General features: G+C 41.8%; 2 non-coding genes across 2 annotated transcripts; both read left to right on the forward strand.

Moving 5' to 3' along the window:
* Positions 1-267: 267 nt before the first annotated feature.
* trnaa-agc (transfer RNA alanine (anticodon AGC)) lies at positions 268-340 on the forward strand. The gene has a single exon. It is a non-coding gene; the product is annotated as a tRNA-Ala (tRNA).
* A 494-nt stretch (positions 341-834) lies between these two features.
* Positions 835-907, forward strand: trnav-aac (transfer RNA valine (anticodon AAC)). The gene has a single exon. It is a non-coding gene; the product is annotated as a tRNA-Val (tRNA).
* Positions 908-17,203: the final 16,296 nt, after the last annotated feature.

Raw genomic sequence — 17,203 nt, forward strand, 5'->3', positions numbered from 1 at the left:
GCAGGACCACTCAGCTCGGAGCAGTGCTGGATACTTGATGGTGAGGTTCAACCCTGGCAAAGACTGTAGACAGAATAGAAAAAATGAGTATGGATAGCTTACAAAAGCTATCATTGGTAAGTGTTAATTTAATAACATGAATGCTGCTGTTTGCAAGGGTTTTCAATTATTAAACTCGCAGAAATTAATAATGAAAGTAAATTAAAATTAAACCCAAAATGATTGAAAAGCTATTCCAGATGATTGAACAACAAACTTCTCCAACGAGGGGAATTAGCTCAAATGGTAGAGCGCTCGCTTAGCATGCGAGAGGTAGCGGGATCGATGCCCGCATTCTCCAACGCTTTTAATTTACAGTGGTCAATATCTGAGATCCTTTTCGAATGAGGCCTGAAGGGACCTGGGGTGGGTCACCACCCGAACTCACTGTTAAAAGGAGGTCCGGACTTGCCGATCCTCAAACATCTTCTACGGTTGTTTGGAGATATATTCAGTCCAGGAGATTGGTGATCCCCATAACACGCCCTCGCCCGTGATTTACAGCTCTGCAATCCGGACACTACGGAGGGAAAAGGCCCGGACATTGGGGTGTGACAGGGTCTGGACACCGGGCATGGGGATGTCAGGATCTGCTAGAGTCCGGGCCTTAGTCGGCCCAGGAGGCTGGGCTTCATTGATTGTTTCCGAGACCAGCTGGCTCTGTCTGATAAACCAGCGGGAATCCGACTGAACTTCAACTTCCTTATGCCAGGCTTCGATTGCACGGTTCAAGGTTTGGTTTCGACGTCGATTCTACATTTGGGGTCGTTTTGTTAGCATACGTCTTGCATGGAAGTTTCCGTAGTGTAGTGGTTATCACGTTCGCCTAACACGCGAAAGGTCCCCGGTTCGAAACCGGGCGGAAACAGTTTTATCTTCTAAATTTACTTCAGTGTTACAATTATTTTTACAAGTAATTTGATGCAAATCAATAGTAATGGAATTAATATATTTTGGAATTCAATATTTCTAATTTTAAATGTGATTTTATGAGTTTATAATTACAGCAGGGTCCAGAGTTGAATTTGATGTTTTTATCCTTTTGCTTCCCAAACCAAATTAACCATTTAATTAAACAAGCAATTGAGTACTCATTGAATCAAATCTTTTTGAAATTACTGCAGCAGTTTTATTAACATTTTGCACCTTTAGAACATGTATGACTCATGTGACTGTCAAAGACAAGCTGTTCCATGGCAAAAAGTACCTACTATCATTGCAGTATCATAACAAAGTATTGGAAATTTGCGTCTATAGCAGAATAATTTTGGAATTTTATGTTTTTTAATAGCTGGAAAATGACTCACTTAAATGCTTGTTGATTCCTTAATATATCCAGTGCTTTTTTACACAGTTGAATAACTTGTTCTGCAGTAACTTCAGATCCTTGTGCCATTTGAGGCTGTCCTCAGAATCAAGGATCAATTACTCCCACTTCGAATAGAGTCATAGAGGTGTGCAGCACAGAAACAGGCCATTCACTCCAACTCATCCATGCCGACCCGATATCCTAAACTGATCCAGTCCCATTTGCCAGCATTTGGCTCATATCCCTCTAAACCCTTCCTATTCCTGTACCCATCCAGATGCCTTTTAAATGCTGCAGCTGTACCAGCCTCCACCACTTCCTCTGGCAGCTTATTCCATACACGCACCACCTTCTGTGTGAAAACGTTGCCGTTAGATGCCTTTTAAATATCTTCCCTCTCACCATAAACATTTACCCTCTAGTTTTGGACTCCCTACGTTGGGAAAAAGACCTTCACCATTCACTCTATCAATGTCCCTCATGATTTTATAACCTTCTATAAGGTCACCCCTCAGCCATTGATGCTCCAGAGAAAATAATCCCAGCCTATTCAGCCTCTCCCTATGGCTCAAGCCCTTTAACCCTGGTAACATCTGTGTAAATCTTTCCAACCCTTTCAAGCTTCACAACATCTTTCGTAAAACAGGGAGACTAGAATTGCATGCAATATTCCAAAAGGGGCCTAACCAATGTCCTGCACAGCTGCAATATAAACTCCCAACTCCTATACTCAATGCAGATGGTGAACAGATTTTTGGGAATCAGAAGTTGAGTTACTTGGTGAAGGACTCCAAGATGTTAGTGAGGAGAACTGTGTCAGAGGGTCAATGCTGACTGAGTGGGCACTGTTGGAGGGCCATCGCTGAGGGGGTACCACACTGTCGGAGGGTCAGCTGAGATTCTGAGATGGCTGATAAATCCGATTTGTAATCTGATGATTTTCAGATTCATGGTGTTTGAAGGTCAGGCAGGTTAGGTGTCGGGAGGTTTGTGCACTCTCTTTAATAACTTGTATTTGCCTGGCTATGTAGCTAATAAAGTTGCAGTAAAGTCTCAACAGTGTTATGATCAGGCCCAGGCAAGGTTCCTCACTTTATAATGGTTCCAGACGGGATGTCCCAAATTGTCAAGCTCCTGCATAAGTGGGGATGAATTGACTCCCTTTCTTTATGATGATTAAGCTCTTAGCCTAGTAAGCGTTGGGAGTTACTATGTGGGCTACTTGCCTCAGAATTCCTAGCCTCTGACATGCTCTTCAAGCCACAGTATTTATGTGGCTGTTCCCATACAATTTCTGATCAATAGTAACCCCAGGATGTTGTTTATGATGGATTTGGCTATGATAATGTAATTTAATGTCAAGGGACAATTGTTAAATTCTCTCTTGTTGGAGATAGACATTTTCCAGCTCATGTGTAGCACAAATGCCACTGGCCACTTATCAGCTCAAGCTTGAATGTTTTCCAGGTCCTGTTCCATCTGGACAAAGCCTGCTTCTGTATCTGAAGAGTTGCAAATGCTACTGAACATTGCGCAATCATCAGTGAGCATTCCCATTCCTGACCTCATGATGCAGGGAAGATCATGATGAATCATCATAAAATGGTTGAGCCTAGGACATGACCCTGAGAAACTCCTGCAATGAAAGCCTGGGGCTCAGATGATTGATCTTCAAAATGCATATTTCCTTCATGTTAAACATGACTGTAACCAATGAGAAATAGTAAGAACTGCAGATACTGGAGTCAGAGATAACACAGTGTGGAGCTGAAGGAACACAGCAGGCCAGGCAGCATCAGAGGAGCAGGAAAGTTGATGTTTCAGCTCGGGACCCTTCTTAGTTTTCCCTTGATTCTCTTTGACTTCAATTTTGCCAAGATTCCTTGATACTACACTTGTTAAAATGCTACCCAATATCAAGGGTACAACCCCCTTCCCCAAGCCCCATTCCCCCACCAACTCACCTTTTTTGTTCATATTTGGATAAAGGCCGTAATGTGGTTTGGATCTGAGTGGCTCTAGGGAATCCAAACTGAACATGGGTGAGCAGGTTATTGCTTGATAGTACTATGAAAGATACATTCCCACTTTGCTATTGATTGAGAGAAGGCTGAGGAGTGGTATTGGCTGGATTGGATTTGTCCTGCTTTTTATGAACAGATAACACCCAGATGATTTTCTACCTATTCAAGTAGATGCCAGTGCTGTGGCCATACCGAAAAGCTTGGCTAGTTCTGGAGTGCAGATCCTCAGAACTGTTAGATTCAGCCTCCACGTCTCTTCAACATATCTATTGTTTTGCCATGTTTTCAAAAGTAAATTCCAGTGCATTTTGATTTTTACTTTTACAAACAAGTTTGAACAGTCCAAGAACTTGCACGCATAAATGTTTTTGCCCATAAAGCATAGTTTCCGTATATTCCAATGGTAGGGTAACATGACAAATGCAAATATTGATAGTGTACTATGTATGTGGGTACATGCATAATATTTTAATACTAATGTCATGACAAGGTGAGGATGGGTCACAGCTCCCTCTTTTTTAACCCCCTTTCTGTTCAGTCGCAATAATTTTTGTTTCTTGTTCTGCGGAGTACTTTGCTATCACACTTCAATTAAACTTAGTTTATCAGATGAAGAATGAAGGGGAGTCAATTCCAGAGTTCTTTTGAGTGAAACAGGTAGGTTTTTATTACTCAACAAAAATAGTGAAACACAACATTTAAAACACATATAACAGACGTACTAAGCTTATAAGAACCACAGAGTCGGGAGGGGCGTGTGCAATGTAGGCAGGAAGATAGGTTGCAGTTTGCAGCTTTCTGGAGTCTTTGCGTTGCACAAGTGAAACCTGAGTCACAGAACTGTTTAGCTGTCCTCCTGTTTCCTCAGCAGTGGCAAAGTTTTCAGATCTTTGATTTTTTAGTCAGTGGTGCTTTTCCAAGTTTTCTTTTTCACTGGTGCTGGTGTATTGAAATTGACATTCAGAGAGAAAGAAAGAGAGGCAAGCTTTCTGCCTCCTTGCTACATTCAGCCCATGTTGCCTTTTCGATTCTTCATTGTTCAAAGCAAGCTACTGAAAATGATTTATTTATATATGTTCAATCTATCTCCATTGTCGTTTCCAAACTGGACTCACTGCAGGTAACCTTTCATCTCAAACATGTGACATTACCATGCAAAACAAAGTTATCTAGTAAAACACAAGAATCAAATTTCTTGAGCTTCAATATCTCGTGATTAAAATGATTTTGAGGCAGCTGGTTATTTTTATATTCCATGTGGGTTACCAGGGTGTTTTGGGTGATCACAGCAGCCATTTTAGGTCAGCAATGTTCTTTTTTATATCAATACACTTGTAGTTCATGAAAGTCTAAGGCATTAAAGTTGTCAATAAAACGGTAATAAAATTCTGAAAATTGAATATTGATAGCCAAATTTCACTGCCATAGTAACACTATCAACAGTGATAGTATATAGGATTTCAATTAGAAAAGGTAAATTTATTTCAGAACTTCAACATAAAATGCATTAACAGGACTTATAGAGTGAAATTCCATTCTTCCCCATTTCCAATATGTTACAAGTTGTGCTTTTTTTAAGAAAAGCATTCGCTAAAGCTATGCAAAATGTTGGCTATGCAATAAATTCAAAATTGTTTACAAAATATGGAGGTGTTGAATACGGCTGACTTTTAGATAAAAAATGGGTCAGTACCTAGACAGAAAGTCTAAACAAAACAGTCCAATATGCATCTCAAGAACTGTCCATTCTTATTTTCAGGTAGACATTGATTTTGCAAGTTTACACAACAACCTGAAACAGATGAGGGCTACAGTAGTAAATGTGTAAATCAGGGACAAATTATGTTGTTAGGCCCCTGCAGCCAATTTGCTTTCAACCTGATATAATGGGAAATACAGATGTTTGAGAATCCGAGATAACAAAGTGTAGAGCTGGATGAACACAGCCGGCCAAGCAGCATCTTAGGAGCACAAAAGCTGATATTTCAGGCCTAGACCCTTCCTGAAATGTCAGCTTTTGTGCTCCTAAGATGCTGCTTGGCTTGCTGTTTTCATCCAGCTCCACAGTTTGTTGCCTTGCTTTCTACCTGTGTTGCTACTAGTAGTTCCTCAGCTGGCTCACAAACATAGGCAGTATGTGGGGAGGTGATCATTTATTGTGAAATTAAAGGGGTTCTTAATGTTCTCTCAGATAAAATTTTGGAAAGTTTTGGGAAGCATGTTACTTCTTTTGCATTGTATTTTTTAGCTACTTAGTCAATTTCAATGTTTCTATAATGTCTGGGAATGTGCTGAACTCTGGACTTCTGGCCCATTACTTCAAGAATTCTGAATCCAACTCTCGTAAAGAACATTCAAATGTGTATGAGAACAATTAGAAATTTTCTGCAGGTCTTCATACAGTTTACAAGCTCATGTGTTTATGCTGGAGAGTATTTTCATTATTTTGTATCATTACTTGAAAACAAGTTTTATTGATCGAATTAGACGATCTTGATCACCTGTTGCTTTTAAATGCATTTGTCGGTGAAGTTAAACAACTTAATTAGTGTTTTCGCAGTCATCTGTCATAAGAATTGGAAAGGTACATCCTGTTCAGATCAGAAGGGGTCCTATTGTTTCAACCCTGGGTTGCAATATTGTAGGATTAGGACGCTTGGCTGCACAGGACCATCTCTAAATGTAAGGAATTTGGATCATTAATGAGAGTAATAAGTATTTGATAGACTATTTAAGCCAACACTCAAAATGGGTTTAGATCAGACACTCTCAATCTCATTGTAGGAGGGGAGATTTTGTGATGAAATTATTTGATAACATGGCAGAGGAGATTTCAGTGTGGAAAACATTTGGAAACTAGACAGAATGGAAGACCAAAAGGATTTTGAATAAATGATAAGTGGAATTATAAAACTTTGAGTGCTGACAGTCACAGAAAGTTCCTGAAAACAACTATTGGATTTTTTTTTGAAGATGCAATAATGACGGTTGATGATGGTAAGAAGGTCCTGAAAGGCAGAGTGGTCTGAAAATACCAATGTGATTCCATGTGCAAATGGCAAGTTAGATTCCAAATCAGCTTGGGTGGCACAGTGGCTCAGCGGTCAATACAGCTGCCTCACAACACTGGGGACCCATATTCCATTCCCCTCTTGAGTGACTACTCGTGTGGAGTTTGTACATTTTCATTGTGCCTGTACAAGTTTCCTCTGGTTTCCTCCCACAGTCTAAAGATATGCAGGTTAGGTGGATTGACCATGCTAAATTACCTATTGTGTGCAGGCTAGGTGGGTTAGCTTGGGAAATGCGCGGTTACAGGGGTTCCCTTAAGAGAGTCAGTGTGGACTTGATGGGCCAAATGTCCTGTTTCCATGCTGTCAGGATTCTATGCAGGGTCTGAAAGTTAACAGTATTTTGTGAAAGGAAGGGAAATAAGGCAGGCAGGAGTCTGAGGTGTCAATGAGGGAGCACTTTGAGGCCAGTGACCATAATTCTCTTAGTGTTAAAATAGTAATTGAAAAGGATAGATTGGATCAAAAAGTTAAAGTTCTAAATTGGAGGAAGCCAATTTTGACAGTATTAGGCAAGAAACTTTCAACAGTTGATTGGTGGTGGATGTTCACTGGTAAAGGGATGGCTGGAAACTGGGAAGCCTACAAAAATGAAATAACGAGAGTCCGGAGACAGTGTGTTCCTGTTGGGTGAAGGGCAAAGCCAGTAGCTGTAGGGAATTCTGTATCACTGGAGAAATTGAGATTTAGGTCTGGAATAAGAAGGAAGCATACGACAGGTATAAACAACAGAGATTGAATGAATCCCTAGAACAGTATAAAGGCAGTAGGAGTTTACGTAAGAGGGAAATCAGGAGGACAAAATAGGGACATGAGATAGCTTTGGCAAATAGGGTTAAGGAGAATCCAGCGGGGTTCTACAAATACATTAAGGACAAAAGAGCCATTAGGGAGAGAACAGAGCTCTTAAAAAATCAGCAAGGCAGCTCTTGTGTGCAACTGCAGAAGATGGGGTAGATACTAAATGAGTATTTTGCATCAGTGTTTACTGTGGAGAAGGATATGGAAGATAGAGAACATGGGGAAATAAATAGCAACATCTTGAAAAGAGGTCCATATTATAGAGAAGGAGGTGCCAGGCGTCTTAAAATGCACATTTATTTGACTGAAATGTAGAATACAGATTTAAGAAGTTTGGAGATTATACAGAAATTGATTGTGTGAGTGACTGAGAAGGAGAACGCTGTAGACTACAGTGAAGAGAAATGTGCACATGGAATTCAAGCTGGAGAAATATGATGTAGTGTATTTGATAAGGGCAACAAAACAAGGGTTTGCATGTTAAATGGTAGGGTACTGACAAATATTGAGGAGCAAGGGGTCTTTGGAATCCATGAGGATCAATGTCAATAGCAGAGTAGGCAAAAAAGGTATGAAGGTATTCAGGATGATTTCCATTTTTGTCAGAGGACAGAAAATAAGAGTGATGAGATTATGATTAATTACACAAAACCAGAGGTCACAGCTAGACAACTGAATATAGTTCAGACCACTGCTTCAGGGAAGCATGTGTTTGCATCAGAGAGGGTTCAGAGGATATTTACAAGGATGTTGTCAGAAACTGAGAATTCAATGGAGCTGCAGCTTTGTTGGCCACTGGGATGGAATGGCCACATAGTCCATTTTAACACAAGTCCTTATTCCAGCAGATGACATAATTGATGATGGCCCACTATGTCCTGATTCTATGCCTGCACTGTCTTTCTGAAAGCTTTTAAAATGATGGTGAAGCCAGTAGATGTGGGGTTTTGGTCATCTTTTTCACCTCCTTGCAGGATTTTCACCTGCTGCTTCTTCCTCTGGAAAATCTGTGCCAGCCATTGATTTTTGCTGTTCTTACTCAGCTTGCTGACAGATTTGCAACTGGTGTCTCCTTCTCTGCAAACCATCCCTGTGAACCAAGGCTAAAGGACTCTAGCAACAGCAATTTGGAAGGCAGCAACCTGAGGGGAATTTTGGGAATTGAACACCAGTTCACTGAAGGTACTCCTGAATCTTCATAATAATCACAATCAGAATATCAACCATGTCATGGCCTGACATCGTTTGTCATGGAGGCCTCACGAGGAGGCCAATGACATGCCTCAATAAAGAGCTTTGCGTTGCGTAACAATATCCATGTGTGTTGCAGAACCAAGTGTGTGTGCCACATTGTGGGAGTGAAATTCTGGCATCAAGCCATCATCATAGTTCCTCCCCTCCAAACAAATGCCACCCTGAACAAGATAGACCATGTCTTTCGATACTTCGAGTTCAATATTTGAATGTAACAACTCTGGTCATGATTGCTGAGGTTGTGAATTGTAATGTTTATTCTTGGAAAATGAATGACCTGCCAATAAGATGCAATTTGAAGCTAGATAGGCAGCATGATTGTTTTAATTGATAAAGCAATCAATGGCTATGGGGAAAAGGCGAGAAAGCCGAATGAGGATGAACAGATCTGCCATGATCTCATTGAATGGTGAAGCAGACTCAATGGGCAGAATGGCCTATTTCTATTCCTATGTCTTATGCTCCAGATTTTTATTTTAATGGTTTTAATGAGTTGCATTATGTGGAAATCTATCCTAATGTGTTATTCCTTATTTTACAGCTGAAGCATTCTCCTTTAAAACCAGTTTTATACAATAGCAAGATTAGGAGGTGGCATGTATTTAAACAAGTATCAGGCATTGAAAGAGTTAACTCATTGGGAAGAATTTTTATTTGTTTAAAGCATGATATGCTGGTCAATGCGTACAAGTTTCCTTAGGTTTTTGAATTAAAAAAGAATTTTAATGAAAAAACATTAATTGTCATATACTCTTCAAAGCACACAACAGGAAGAGAAGGGTCAGATTAAAAATTGAAAAGTTTCAACTTTTCTACCAATTTTGTTTCTGATAATGAATAGCATTGCGTGATCGGAAAAGAATGGGGGAAATTCCTTTTGGAAGCATTTAAAATGGTCTGCATTTTCCAGGTTATTTGACAGCTTTTGAAAGAAATGGTTGATGGCTTTCTTCTTAAATTACTCTCAAGGTTTCAAAATGAGTTTAAAAATAATCAGGAGGAAAATAAATGATTAAAATCTTTCCAATGTAACTTAGTTATAAATCAGGGATCAACTGTCCCTAGAGGTTATACATTGGAAAATATTGAAGGAAAGCAGGACTCATAATCCAGCACCATCTGGGTCTAGGAATCAATATTAATAATGGTGGATATGTTAATAAGCTTTTGACACTGATTCTTGAATGTATTCCTGAAATGAGGTCAGGTAAACAATGGTAAATTATTGGTTGTTTTGACAATTTGTAAAAAGTAGGCATTGAGATTTTCAAATAAAAGCAAAAAAAAGGACTGTTGCCATTTTACTCTTTTCTTTCAACATTACACAATCTATTTATAGTGTATCCTTTCATATATTGATTCAACCAGGCTGTAAATCCACTATTTTCTCTTGCTTAAGATCCTCTGCAAGCTGCAGATCTTATATCCCTTTCCCCATAGCTATCCATGTGTCAAATGGTCATCCCAAAAGACACAGCATGACTAATGTAAACTGAATAATGGAAATTAAATTGTCAAGCTTTTCAATTTACTGCCATGTTAATTTGTTGCAAGGTTAAAAAGCTTCATGTTTATAACAAACAAACCTTGTTGTAAATGTTAGCCTCTATCAAACTGTTAGAATAAAATTTAAAAAGAATGATTAAGCCTGGAGGTGCAACTTCAAGACAGTGTGATTATCAAATTCCTGTGCTAAGACTGTATAAAACATGGTTTTGGTCTCTGAAACTGGTGACTGTGTGCTAAATTTTCCTATCTTCTAGTGTTTTTTCACTGAGATTCTTGGCAGCAATCTGCCATGGCTCATGGCAACATATCTCATGCAATCTTCTGGTCTTTAGCTTGTTAATTGTACAATTGGCTTCTTTGGCACCCATATTGTGAAATCATGCGACAAGAGGAAAAAGTGCACACTGCTGCCAGGACTCTGTGATGTTCACGGTGCTAGTGTCGTATTTAAATCTGAGCTCCATAGCACTTAAGGTGCTACAAGCCAGGGACTTCCCTTCACACTGTAGACATGCATTGTTGCTTCAAAATAAATGGCTCAGAAAGGCATGTTAACTCATCAGTTCACTCACCTGGAGATAGGGTGGTGAAAAGGCAGGCAATATTTTTTCTGCTGACCAACAAAGGAATCTACACCAACAGACTAAGCCAGACAGTATCAAGACAGTGGCAGATGCTGTAGGTGTGACATTGACGTAACAAGTTATGCAGCAACATGTCCATGCCCTTGACTGTTCAGCACTCTGAACTGTGATAAGCTGATGCCTCTCCCTATGCATTAATAAATAATGAAAGCTACAGAGGGTGGCATCTTCCAAGTAAATGCAAAGTGAGTGAGCACTAAGAAAGTAAGCTAAGAGCCATTACATGCATGCTGCTGGAGATGCAAGTGTGTTCTTGCACACAAAGATAAATACAGATGGTAAGAGTTTCCATAAATATTTAAAGAGGAAAAGGGTAAATAAAATTAGTGCACCTCCCCTGGAAAGTCTATTTGGGGACTTGATAATGGAAAACAAGGAATTATCACAGAAAACCAAAAGAACTGCAGATGCTGTATACCAGAAACAAAACAGAAATTGCTGGAAAAGCTCAGTGGGTTTGGCAGCATCTGTGGAAAGAAATCAGAGTTCTCAGAAAGGGTCACTTGACCCTGAACGTTAACTCTGTTTTTCTCCATAGATGCTGCCAGACCTGCTGAGCTATGCCAGAAATTTCTGTTTTTGGAATTATCAGAAAAGTTGGCCGGGTATTTTCTATTTGTCCTCACTGCAGAAGATTTAGCAACTGCCCAATGATACTTGAAAATCATGACGCAAACTCGGGACAGAAGCCTAAAGTAACTGTTATGACTAGGGAAAGGATGCTGGGAAAGCTATTAAAACTAAAGGTTGACAAAACTGTCCAGATGACCTGCAAGCTCAGATCTTAAAAGAAACGGCTGCAGAAATAGTAGATGTATTGATTATTGTCTTCCAAAATCCCTTAGTTTCTGAAAGAATCCAAGCAGATTGGAAAATAGCAAATGTAACTTCTATGTTCAAGAAATGGGGAAGATAGAAATCATAAATAAACTAAAGGCCAATTAGCCCAAGAGGTGTTGCAGAGAAATTGCCATAATCCTTTATTAAGGAACTTAAAGCGGGAGACTTAGAAAACCATAATGTGATCAGGCAGAATCAATGTCGTTTTATGAAAAATATATCATGCTTAACTAATTTGCTAGAGATTTTTGAGGAAATACCAGGCAAAGTAGATGGATTATAATGTGTAGATGTCATTTACTTATGTTTTCAAAAGGCATTCGACAAGGTGCCATGACAATGGTTACTACACAAGATAGGACTAAATATTCTAGGGGACAATGTATTAGCTTGGATTAAAGATTGCTTGACCACCAGTGAGCAGACAGTAGGAATAAATGAATCATTTTTTGTTGCAACCTGTGACTATCTGAGTAATTTAGATAGAACTATATGGTGGCTAAATTTGCTGCTGACACCAAGGCAGATAGGAAAGTAAGTTGACAAGAGGAGTTTCAAAGTCTGCAAAAGGATATAGACAGGTTAAGTGAATGGCCACAATTTGGCAGATAAAACATCCTGTGTGAAAATTGGAAATTTTCAATTTTGGCAAGAATAGAAAAGCAGCATATCATTTAAATGGAGAGAGATTGCTGAACTCTGTTACAGAGGGTTCTGGGTTTCTTGGTATATGAATCAGAAAAGGTTGATATGCAAGTACAACAAATGATTAAAAATACAATTGAAGGGTGGCTATTTATTTTAAGACAAATGAAATATAAAAATAGGAAGTATTTACTGCAGATGTAAAGGACCTTAGTAGGGATTACAGCAGAAATGCTGAGTACAGTTTTGATCTCCTCATATGAAAAAACACATATAATTGCATTAGAAGCAGTTCAGAGTAGTTTGTTCGACTGAATTGTGGAATGAAGAGATTTTCTCGTAAAGAAGGATCAAATAGTTTGGACAACAAAGTGTCGTTGAAGGGTCTAGGCCCGAAACGTCAGCTTTTGTGCTTCACAGATGCTTCTTGGCCTGCTGAGTTCATCCAGCTTCACACTTTGTTATCTTGGATTCTCCAGAAGCTGCAGTTCCCTTTATCTCAAAATAGGTTGGATCTTTAATCAAGTAGTTCAGAAGAATGAAAGATGATGATTTTGAAACCTATAATATCAATGAGAGGATTTGGTGGAGTCAATACGAGGAAAATGTTTCTTCTTTTGGGGAACAATAAAATGAGAGGATGCAGTTTAAACAAAAGAGGTCTCCTTTTTTAAGACAAAAATGAGAATTATTTTCTCCGATAGGGTTGTTAGTGGAATTATTGGAAGCTGCATAATTGAATTTATCCAAGCAGAATTAGATAGAATTTTTTTATACACAAGGGAATGAAGGGCCATGGGTTCTGACAAGAAAGTGGGTTTGTGATCACAGTCAGATCAGCCAAGATGTTATTGAATGGCACAACAGGTTTGAAGTATCAAATGGCCTAATTGTTCTCACAAATCATACTTTCCAAACATTCATACAACTGATATTTCTGCCTTCCACTTCAAAACAGTTTACATCATTTTAATCAGATTATTGAAACAAAATAATTCATTTTTAAGTCTATTCTACTTGTGAGCCAATGCATTAAGGCACAAGCAACCTTGTTTCTTTTGACTTGTCAGTTTATTTATCTCTTGTATAGAAAAAAAAGGAATTGTTAATCAGTACTATTTACATGTGATTCTTAAATGTACAAATTCAAGCATGAGCAAACAATGCAGGTGGAAATATGTTGCACATATTTTGTATTATTTTCAGATTTATTTTCTTTGCTGAAGCTATTTTGGAACAAAAAAGTTTAAGTTGTGTCAACTTATTTAGGTTTTGAAATTAAAATAAATATTTACCCTGACTTGAGATAATAGGAACTGCAGATGCTGGAAAATCCGAGATAACGAAGTGTGGAGCTGGATGAATACAGCGGCGTCTTAGGAGCACAAAAGCTGACGTTTCGGGCCTAGACCCGTCATCAGAATTTTTTCAGAAACAGACAATGGAGAGATGGTTTTCAGTACCCGCTTTACGTAGTAGGTTTTCATAGGAAGAAGGATCCCATCCAAAACGTCAACTTTCCTGCTCCTCTGATGGTGCCTGGCCTGCTGTGTTCCTCCAGCTCCACACTGTGTTATCTCAGGTTTTCATAGGAATCCTTTTGTCTATTTCTTTCTGTTGCTAAAACGGTTGTGGTGTATTGTGGTCAGAATGGGTTCAGCAGCCATTTAAAAAAAAAACTTAAGATATTTTCTTTCAAACAAAAATAACATATATTAAGAACTAAGGAGTAATGGTACATCATTAAACTTCATGGCAAGAGTTTGAAGGTACGTTTCTATTTGTAATTTATTATTTATTTATTTTCAAATAAATGTGCTCAGTAACATTTCAGTTGCCCAGGAATGGTGCTGCTATACAATTCAGCGAAGGTGATGCTAGTATCCAAGTTCAGTGGGTAATAAGGAAGGCAAGTGGAATATTGGCTTTTTTCTCAAAGGGAATAGAATTAAAAAAGGAAACTCTTGCTAAAACTATACCAAGCACTAGTCAGACCACATCTGGAATACTGTGAACAGTTAGATTAGATTAGATTCTCTACAGTGTGGAAACAGGCCCTTTGGCCCAATAAGTCCACACCGCCCCTTGAAGAACCCACTTACCCCTGAACACTATGGGCAATTTAGCATGGCCAATCCACCTAGCCTGCACATCTTTGGACTGTGGGACAAAACCAGAGCACCTAGAGGAAACTCACACAGACATGGGGAGAATGTGCAAACTCCACACAGACAGTTACCCGAGGCTGGAATTGAACCCGGGTTAGCAAGTTTTGAGAAGATTTGTAGCTCAGGTTGAGGTTCTGGATGTGAGTTTGCTCGCTGAGCTGGAAGGTTAGTTTTCAAATGTTTCGTCACCTTTATTTTATATTTGAAAAAATAGAATGTACAAAAAAAAACATATATACACCTACCCAGTCATGCAAGCCGCTCCGGGTTTCCCAGGGGGTACGTACACCAACTAAAGACAAAAACAAAACAAAGAAGAGAAAAAAAAATGTAGCAAAGAAAATACCCCGGCAGTCGTCTCCCCGCATAGTCTCCGTTGGACCCCTGACCAGTTGGGGAAGGCGCCAGCTGGGCCCAGATACCAGATAGGGCCCTTTTTTCTATTCTGGACGAGGGGTTTCATACGGTGGTCTTTCCCCACCGCGCCTTGGCGGCGGCTGCCCCAAGCTTTAGCACGTCCCTCAGCACATAGTCCTGGACCTTGGAGTGCGCCAGTCTGCAACACTCGGTCGGGGCCAGTTCTTTCAGCTGGCAGACCAACAAGTTGTGGGCAGACCAAAGAGCATCTTTCACCACATTGATGGTCCTCCAGGCGCAGTTGATGTTGGTCTCGGTGTGCGTCCCGGGAAACAGCCCGTAGACACAGAGTCCCGCGTCATGGAGCTGCTCGGGACGAACCTCGACAAATACCACTGCATCCCCCTCCAGACTTCCTGCGCATAGGTACACTCCAGAAGGAGGTGATAGACAGTCTTGTCCCCCCCACAGCCGCCTCGAGGGCAGCGTGCGGTGGCGCAGAGATTCCAGGCATGCATAAAGGATCTCACTGGCAGAGCCCCTCTCACCGCCAGCCAAGCAATGTCCTTGTGCTTGTTTGAAAGTTCTGGCGATGAGGCATTCTGCCAAACGACTTTGGCAGTCTGCGTGGGGAACCACACGACGGGATCCACCCTCTCCTTTTCCCGAAGGGTCTCGAGGATACTACGTGCTGACCACTGCCTGACAGCATTGAGATCAAAGGTGTTTCCCTTCAAAAATTTCTCCACGAAGGACAGGTGGTACGGGACGGTCCAACTACTCGGAGCGATCCGCGGCAACAAAGGCCAGGCCCATCCTTCGCAACACCGGGGACAGGTAGAACCTCAGTAAGTAGTGACACTTGGTGTTTGCGTACTGAGGATCTACGCACAACTTGATGCAGCCGCACACAAAGGTAGCCGTCAGGGCGAGGGTGGCATTCAGCACACCCTTTCCCCCATTTTCCAGGTCTTTGTACATGGTGTCCCTGCGGACCGGTCCATCCTCGACCCCCAAATGAAGTGGAAGATGGCCCAGGTGACCGCAGCGGCGCAGGTCCAGGAAATAGGCCAGGCCTGCGCCACATACAACAGTACCGAAAGTCCCTCGCACCTGACAACCAGGTTCTTACCTGCAATGGAGAGGGACCGGAGTGTCCACCTGCCCAGCTTCTGCTTCAGTTTGGTGATACCCTCCTCCCAAGTCTTAGTGCACGCCCCAGCTCCACCGAACCAAACACCCAGCACCTTCAGGTAGTCTGTCCTGATGGTGAAGGGGATGAAGGAGCAGTCATCCCAGTTCCTGAAGAACATGGCCTCGCTCTTACCCCTATTGACTTTGGCACCCGAGGCCAGTTCAAACTGGCCGCAGATGTCCACCAGCCTACTCACCAACCAACGATCGGTGCAGAAGACGGCGACATCGTCCATGAACAGGGAGGTCTTGACCTGAAGGCCTCAGCTGCCTGGGATAGTCACGCCCTTCAGGCTCACGTCCTTCCTGATGGATGCAGCGAAGGGCTCCACACAGCACACAAACAAGGCAGGAGAGAGCGGGCAGCCCTGCCGGACTCCAGATCTGACGGGAAAACTGTCCGATTCCCACTCATTGATTGAGACTGCGCTAACGATGTTGGTGTAGAGCAGCCGGACCCAATTGCGGATGACCTCCCCGAACCCCAATTTGGAGAAGACGTCCCTCATGTAAGCATGAGAGACCCTGTCGAAGGCCTTCTCCTGGTCCAGGCTGATGAGGCAGGTGTCCACCCGCCTGTCCTGCATGTAGGCAATCGTATCCCTGATGAGCGCAAGGCGCTCAGCGATCTTCCTGCCCGGCACAGCACAGGTTTGGTCAGGGTGAATCACCGACTCCAGGACAGACCTGACCCGGTTGGCTATGACCTTGGCCAGGGTTTTGTAGTCCACTTTCAACAGTGAAATGGGACGCCAATTCTTAATTTCTTCCCTCTCCCCCTTCCTCTTGTAAATGAGGGTGATGATGCCCTTCCTCATGGACTTGCACATTTCCCCTGCCCAAAGCACACTATCATACACCTCCAGCAGGTCCTGGCCGACCAGGTCCCACAGAGCGGAATATAGCTTGACCGGTAAGCTGTCGCTCCCGGGAGTCTTATTCCACTCCAAGGACTTGAGGGCTCTGGTCGGCTCATCCAGGGATATCGGCTGGTCCAGCCACTCCCTCGTGCCGTCGTCTAAGACCTTCATGATAGACGACAGGAACTCGGAGGCCGTGCTGTCTGTGGGCTTCGCGTCGTACAGTCCGGCATAGAAGGATCTGCCTGTTGGGCTGAGACGACGTCACCGAGCCGGCGTCCTCCTTCAGCCGGCTAAGCACAGAGCTCTCTTTGTGCACCTTCTGAAAGAAGAAACGCGAGCACGTCTCGTCCTGCTCCACGGAGCGGACCCTAGACCGGTGGATTATCCTGGAGGCCTCCGCAGTGAAGAGCGAGGCTTGCTGGCCCCTCACCTCGCGGAGGTCCTCCGTGACATCGACCCGCATCAACTGAAGAAGCAGGTTCTGC

The sequence above is a fragment of the Stegostoma tigrinum genome, chromosome 17, assembly GCF_030684315.1.
Source record: "Stegostoma tigrinum isolate sSteTig4 chromosome 17, sSteTig4.hap1, whole genome shotgun sequence".
NCBI classification, from domain to species: Eukaryota; Metazoa; Chordata; class Chondrichthyes; order Orectolobiformes; family Stegostomatidae; genus Stegostoma; species Stegostoma tigrinum.